Source organism: Oryzias latipes, chromosome 4, assembly GCF_053564925.1.
Source record: "Oryzias latipes strain Hd-rR chromosome 4, Olatipes_Hd-rR_3.1".
In the NCBI taxonomy this organism is placed as follows: Eukaryota; Metazoa; Chordata; class Actinopteri; order Beloniformes; family Adrianichthyidae; genus Oryzias; species Oryzias latipes.
Genome location: NC_136240.1, coordinates 28,328,258 through 28,336,601, shown reverse-complemented (window position 1 = coordinate 28,336,601; position 8,344 = coordinate 28,328,258).

Here is an 8,344-nt window from a genome sequence, read left to right as displayed (position 1 = left end):
GACACTGTTTTTTTTATTACTTTACATGCTATAAAATTACCTGAGATGACATCCTTAGTGATGACAAGAACATCTTGGGATGTGGATGCTGCACCACTTCCAATAAGTTATGAGAGCAGAAGAAACTGTCGGCTGAGACGGAACTGTGCAAAACATCATCATTATGTAGAATCAAAACTGCAAAATACAAATAAGAAAAAAATGTACCCATTTAATAATAATAAATGTGAACAATAATTTGAGTATAAATGGAAATATAAGCATTTATACACGTCTTTATCTATTATTTTATGTTCATGATTTTAAAATTAGTACATTTATTTTGTTTATCATTTATAAATGAGAACATTTATTTCCTGTTTGTATTTGGCAGTTTTGATTCTCCATATTTCATGCCAATGCAAGATTTTAAGACACATTCAATGTTGAAAAAGTCAGACTACCTGACCTGCTATAATAAACAGCAGTTTTTTAATGACATAAACCGGAAAATGCAGAACGCACTATATGTGTTAGTAAAACAATTAAACAATATGATTATAACATGAGTTAAAACATATTTCAGCCACCATACCATCATCATTATTTACTTTTCTCTGCTATTAGCCGTTTTAGAAGGTCATGTCCGACCTCATGATCTTGGAAACTTGGATATCAGAATTATTTTCGAGTTTTCCATTGGAAATGACGACAAACGGGATTGTTTATGTGCAATCTTCACCTCGGATCGATGATATTTGACGTAAATTGAGCAGCTGCACAGAAAGGCAGGATAATGTATAAATACGGCTCCAACATCCTCCAAACTTACCTTGTGATTGATGTTGAAGTTCATCTTTTTTCAGCTCCTAATGATGGATAAAATCTCTTTGGCATGAAGTTGTCTTGTCGTTTTGATCAGTGTGATAAAATGTGCTCGTTTTTTTCTTTTTCTCAACTTTATTGAAACAAAAATGCGCTCGTAAATGCACGCTGTGTATGGCTCAGATGCAGTGATTTTGACCAATCGTTGCTAAGAGGGGCGTGACGCCCTTATTTGGGTTGCCAGATTGGTTCAGGTGTGTTGAAGGGGGGATCACAAAAGTGCAGGCAAGTTTCTTTTGCACAACATTCAGAGCGCACGTTGGTACGGAAATTCTATGAAATGGGTTGCCAGATTTGGGTCTTTCTTTATTTCATTTTTTTCGCCACTTCGGGGCCCTGGTGATGACGGGGGCCCTACGCGGCTGCGTAATTCGCGTATAGGGAGGGCCGGCCATGTTGACAGGTATAAAAGATCAATTGAAGAATTTTATTTGATTTGACCTTTTGTTTTATTCCCTTTTAGTAATTTCAACATATTCATTTCTCTCCGTTTTTATGTATTTTATTCCTTTTACAGTTTGCTTTAACTGACTGATGCACAGGAAACTCACTGCCAATCCACCTATGTGAGTCAGTGACAGCGGACACGCTGTGGCGACCCCTGATGGGATGTGCCAAAAGGTGAACAACAACGTATTGTTTTAACTCCAGTGTTTTTCCTCTGAGGGATCCTGCACATCAGTGATTGCGCCTTCTCAGTGAGGAAGGTGGTGGTGCTGGGTGCTCAACTAGTAAAAGGTAATTGGCGTATACTTATCTAGCACTTTTCTACCTTCTTAGAAGGCCTACAGTGCTTTACAGTCACAGCCCTATTCACCTATGCACGCACACACATTCACACGCTGATGGAGGCTCCATTGATGCCAACCTTTAACCACCAGGAACAACATGGGGTTCAGTGTCTCGCCCAAGGGCACTTTGACACAAAGAGCGGGAATTCATCTGATAAGAGGTTGACCCCTCTACCTCTGCACCAGTAGGTAAACCTGGAACAGCATCAGTGCACGTCTGCAGTGAACACAAAGAGGTCAATCAACCGAGGGACTGAGAGACTATTTATTAATAATCTTCGATTAAAAGAAACTTGAAGCTGTAGGAGGTGCAAAGTTGGAATAGCTCTTTCCAATGTTCTCCTTTACATCTTCAAATACTCAAAATGAATGTTCACATACACAGATAGGACTAGCTAGTCTGAATCATGGAAGATGCTTTGAATGGTTTGAAAACATGATCAGAGAAGCTCTAAGACTGGGCTCGATGTCTTCTCAGTCAGGACTGCAGAGATGTATTTGCTCCAATCAGACTCCGTCATTGGAAACTGTTCTGTAGGTTTTTGTTTAGTGGTGTCTCATTTTTAGAAACCATTTCAGATGCAATAAAATGCCATCTGATCTCTGGATGTTTATCAGGTTTATTTGATGTTTACCTGATCTGTTTCTCAGGAGCTGTCACTAACTCCTGTCATTGTTCTGTCTTCAGAAAGTCTCACATTTATCCTCATTTGATCTAATCACAGCAACCAGGCACTAACGGATATTTATAGCATCAGATCAGGGATTGAATTAATGTTTTACACAATTTTACATGGATGACTTGAAAGTAAAATAGCTCGAGCTTAAATCTCAAACATCTGGTGTAAATGTTTTTTTAACATCCTCTCTTTTGTATATCATGTTCGACAATGGCCAAAAAGGCTTGCTTTTTGCTCTTTTTCCCTTTGCTGCTTCTGTTCTCATGTCTTTGCAGAAATGGTATCATTCACATAAAGGCACTCAACTCCTGGCAGTCTGTGCCACCACAGAGCTGAAGCCGATTCTGACATGATACCAATTGCTGAACATGGGGAATAATTCTCCAAAGTCGAGATGCCAATTAAACAAACACCCCATGTCGTGTGTCTTTGGCCAGAAAAGTAGTTAAAGTCCCGCTCCAATCATCTTTCATCTATTGTAAAACCATTCTCAATGGTCTTTTAATTATGATTGTGCCATATTTGGCCCAAATCAACAAAACTTTGACATTTTCAAGAACATAATTTCTGGTGGTATAGGAGTTCATTAGAAATTTTTCTCTCTGAGTTGTGGGTGAGACTGTTTGTGTGGAGCAACCCTGCACCCATTTCGCTTCACTCATCTATTTACAATCAGTCACACGTTTACAATCCCGCTAGCTTGCAGCCCCTCACAGCCCAAACCTAATTTTACCAAGTTGCAGCAAAAATAGTGAGCAATATTGGAGCTATCCAGCCATACAGTTTTGATACAGATGTCAGCTCAGACGAGGAAAATAAAGACAGACACGGATCTAGTCGTCTATATCAGAATGGTGCAGAGCAGAGAGCTTGTGGCCTGCCAATTGTAGATTTTACGTCACAAGTATTAGCTTTTTTCAACAGCATTTTTTCCCACTCTGGATTAACAAGGATTTGAATAAAGAAATACGCAGAAGTATGATTTTGAGCTTAATTTTCTTAAAATATGTCCTCCATCATCAGAGAAATGCCCAAGAACATGTTAGAAACACCAAAAACACAATTTCCATCAAAGAGGGTCTTTAAAGACAACAAAAAACATTGAAATCAGCAAGAATTACTTTAGTAGAAAATATAAAACACTTTTCTTTGTATAGTTTTTTACACAGCTTCTTTTTTACGAATGGAAAAGCAGTAAAAAAAAGTTCTTCTACCCTCTGTGTGAGAGGGGAAAACAATATTTTGGCTAAAGCCTCAGTTCTTGTGCTCAGTAAGTGCTGGACAGAGAGGAGCCTGACTAGTGGAACAAATGTGTTCATCCGTGCCGATTAGCTTGTGTTCACTGTGTGGCTCTGACTATTTTGTGGGACCCTTAGCCTTTAATTCAGAACATACTTAATTTGACATCCTTTCTGAAAAGTGTCTGCAATATCTGAACATTCATTCTCACCCAGAATTGCACTGGTTTTCTACTAAGCTGATCTATTAAGGATGAGGGAGTCTTCTCCAGCACATTCCAAAGATTCCTAGGATGATTCTTTAAGCCCAAGAGGGATCAATCTCTTTGTCAGAAGGATGTGTCCTGCTCTACTCATAAACAGGTTAAGCCTATAAATTCTAAAAGTGGCATTATGGAATTTTCTCATGCCCTCTGGGAGAATGGAATGCAATGCAGGATGATCATTAATATATTCAGGTAGTCCACTTATCACTCTTTTTGGACTCTAATTCCACTGAACTTTTACCTAATTAACTGCAGCACCCCTGGATCAAAGCCCTACCACTGATATTACTCTACAATTTTATTACTGTGCCATCTTTACGGGGAAGTGTGTAAAATTTTATGATTTAGCAAACTAGTTCTTTCTAGATTACTTTCTCCCGATAAAAAAATAATATAAAGTAAACTAAGCCAAACATCATCAGTATTTAACCCTTGCGCTATCTTAGATGACCCCACCCTTACATTGACGTGTTCTCCCTACCATGACAAAGGTGAATAAAGGTGGAAAAATTTCATGTTATATATGGACACCAGTGAAGATCACAAATCATTAAAGAAAAAAGGTTCAGCGCACTGTCTAGTGGGTCTCGATGACCCAACTCCCAATGTTGAAGTACCTAGGATAGTACAAGGGTTAAACCATCCAGTCAACCAACCAGCCAACCAGACAGTCACTCAGTGAGTCAATCAACCAATCTGTCAATCCACTTTATTTGTCCTCTGGGGGCAATTTTAAAAACGAAGAACAAAAAAACAGTCCAGGACAGTATAGAACATTCACAAATAAACACAAGATTAAAAAAACGAAATTCTTCCAAAAGTCAAGACAATCCAGAAACACCTCATTTCTCCCAAAGAGAAAGTAAATAAAAGATTGTAGACAACAAACAAATGGTACATGAAAGTGTTTTTATGTATAACAATAATACTATATGATAATCTAGTGTGTCAAAACTCAGTTTTCTTTTTTAATCTTTGATAATTAAAAGACAGACCACATTTAAAATCAAAACACCCATCAATGCAAGTACATTTTTTTGTTTTGTTTGCTTGAATTACAAAAATGTTTGAATCCTAAAAAGGAATTGTTTTGTTTACATCTGTTACTTTCTCAATGAGATGTTTGAACTTTAGTGTCTTCATCTGTTCAGGAGATGTACACGTTTGTTGTGTGGCGTTCAGGAGGTAACTCTGAATTTATCTGGGGTGGTTACTGCTTCTTGGACAGGTGCCAGCCAGTCTCCACTGAAGCGAGCATCAGATTCATGGTTGATGACAGAGCCTTGTGTCAATGTGTTCAGAGCTTAGATTTGTTGCATGAGCATCATGGCAGCACACAGAGTAAACACCTGGCTTTCCTGCCTGTGATCTTCATCTGAACCTATGACCTCCCTCTGTTTTTTTGTTATATCCTCTAGCTTTTTACGAAAGGCTGCTGAGTCCAGACCCCCACCCCCACCACAACCAACATACATTCACCTTCTGCAATTTAGAGGCTGCTTGATCATCTGCTACAGGGTATTGATTTCTATTTCCCCAATCTTTAGAGGAGAAGGAGAGACCAGATTAAAAACACAATCAGTCTAAAGTGGAATCAGAATCCTGCAGAGGACACATACTATATGCGTTTGTGTGTGCATGTGTGTGTGCCTCAGTGAGGGATAAAGGCATGGCTAAGGGAAAAGTCTGTGCACAACAGCGGTTTCAAGTATTCTACACAACTCAGATCAATTGCATGCTCCTTTGTTTGAACATTTCATTCACAGCTGTCAGATCTAACAAAGCCTAAAGCAAAGAGAAGTCCTGGTCAGCAGCCATCAGCAGGTCATCTGGAAACTTGACCTTGACCTCTGCAGTCATTTTCAAACAGACCACAAACCTATAGATGACACTCAATTTGACCATACACACTCTTTCAATCGCTGCAAAAACTTTCTGTCTTGCAAAAAAAATAATCTTATCAATTTTTTTTACATTTTTCAAACCCCATTGACAGATTTTTGCTTATTTAAAGAAAACCTGCCAATTTGTTTTACTTGACCTGTTTTTGCAGTACATACAATTTGATTCAAACATTTTTGAAAATGAGTTTACAATTTCCAAGATTTAAAGGATTAGACTGGAAGTTGTTTTATGTGAACTAATTAAAGAGCAGAATGAGTATGGCCTGATCAAAGCAAGGAATGTACAGTTTTGGTCATTGGTTATAAGGGGGAACCCAAGGCACAGGTTGAGATGCACATCTTCAATCCACTCCACGTCCCTCACTACAGAATCCTCAAAAATCTAGCATTCTCTCTGCTCAGAAAGGCATGGGGCAAAGGAAGAGTTAATAGCATTCTGAACTGCAATGATATTAGGATGACAATTGGCTGGACAAGTGTGGCTGTATGATGTCAAACAGAGGAAAGGTTATTAGAACTTGGTGCACTGAACTACCACAAGGCAACATAACAGATGTAAAGTATTAAGACTAGAAATTGCCCACAAGAGGAGATTGAAGCCACAGCCATCAAAAGCAAGAACCTCCTCACAATGCATGATGGGTTCAGTCCAAGTCGTTCACATTGCCCTTGGCAACATGTATTCAAGCAACCACTTTCAATGAAAAATCTATCTGAACGTGAGAAAGTATGTGTGTCTGCCTTCCATGTTCAAAGCTCTTGCATTCATGCATCACTACGCACATCTTGAAGACCAATTTGGGCTTCTGCGTTCAAAATATGTGCTGACCACGTGTTGCAAGTTAAACCAGGTCAAACTTTGACCAACCAGTTTTGACTGGGATTTGGCACTGATAAATGGTCCCTTTAATTCACAGAAGTTCCAACCGTTTGAAAATTGATCATGGTGGAGAAATTAATAGTTGCTGTTTGTGTCCGGCTGGAATTCTATGACACCAAGTCTGTCATTGATCAGAATGGAGCTGTGAAAGAAAAAAACCTGGAGCGAGATTTGCTAGAGTTGCACCACTCTGACATTTCACACCAAGCCTCCTCCAACTGTAGGTGGCAGACATGGGCTAATATAAAGTGGTGATATTCCACTTAAAACGCGTTCAAGAATGCGCATCACATGCCTGGTGTGGAAGTAGCATAAGGCTGAAAAGAAGGAGGCTGAGGATGGGGATTACCTCTCAGCAATAGTGTGATGGGTCTCACTCAGTTGGCCCAACCTAGAGGACAAGAGAGAAAGGATGAACCATTATGGGAGGAAAAGCCCCTGCATGGTGAATTTCACCAGAAGACATCAACCAACCGTACCAACGGCCAGAAACATGTGGAATGAAAGGCTGCAAAGAGGCAAAGATGTCTGCACAAAAACAAACTGAGTGCATGATAAAAACCTTTAGAAAAATCCACAGACTGAGTGTAGCACATGTTTCTCCATGTCCTGATGAGGTACACCTTCAGACAGGACTTATGGTGAAGTCTGGTGAACAGAACTAGTTGATTGAATCCCATGAGGTGTCCTTATCCAGGTATTTTAGCATTTTCCTCTCACATTTCATAGCTGTCTTGTGTTTTTTAGTCATTTTCTGATATTTGTAGGGAATGTTCAAAAACGAAATTGAGGTGTGCCAAGAAAATCCTGTCTGTTCGTCAGCCTGAAGGGCAGCTTCGTGCAGGCTTCCTCAGAGGCCGCATTAGTGCTTGCTGCTGCATATTAATTCAGTGTGAAGACAAGCCACTGCTCCTCTGAGCCCCTCTCCCTCAGCCTGGGGGAGTGATACTGTCGGTCTGTGAGTGCTCTTTGAATGTGGATGTGTTGTTTCACAGCATCCTCCTCTGGTCTTGTCATTAACAGCTGTACTCTTTCAGTTACAGCAGATTTTCACGTGCGTGAAGTGTCGTCGTGCACGCATCTCTCTGAAAACACTGACAGGTTTCCATATGGCGGCACAGGTGTGGATGTGTGAGTGTGGGGGCGGGTATCTATCACTGCTTTGGCGCCTGCTTTTTGTGTTTGTCCCATTCTCGGGTTAGAGAATTGTTTGCTTAAAAGAGAAGAAACAAGTATACAGCAGCATAAAGCCCAGTTGGATTGGCTTTGTCTGTCTCCCCCAAAACACACAGAGCTCATAATGAAGGGTGAAATATGTGATTCAGATTTATTAATCTGAAAGTGGAGCTCCATTCTCTTCTGGCTGTCAGCGGGCCTCTCTGCGCTGACATTGGGATGCATTCGTCTTGTCGGCTCTGACAGTCGGATTCTCCTGGCGCCCTGCTCGCAGGGATCGCCCTGGGATTTTTCTGAGCTGGATAAAACACTCCGGCAAGGAACAGTCTCTTTATTAATGCAAATGAAGGCAAAAAAATTCCAGAGACAGCTTCTTGGCTCCAGAGTCTTGGCTCCATCAGCTTGTTTCCTTCTTTTTCTGTTTGTTGTAGGATGGGGTGGGGGGTCAATAAAGCGCAGCCCAGTGTGACTGTCAGGTGTGTAGGAGCACCTGTCACACTGCAGCTGTGACTCTCAGCATATGCCGGCTCCTTTCTGGATTTTGG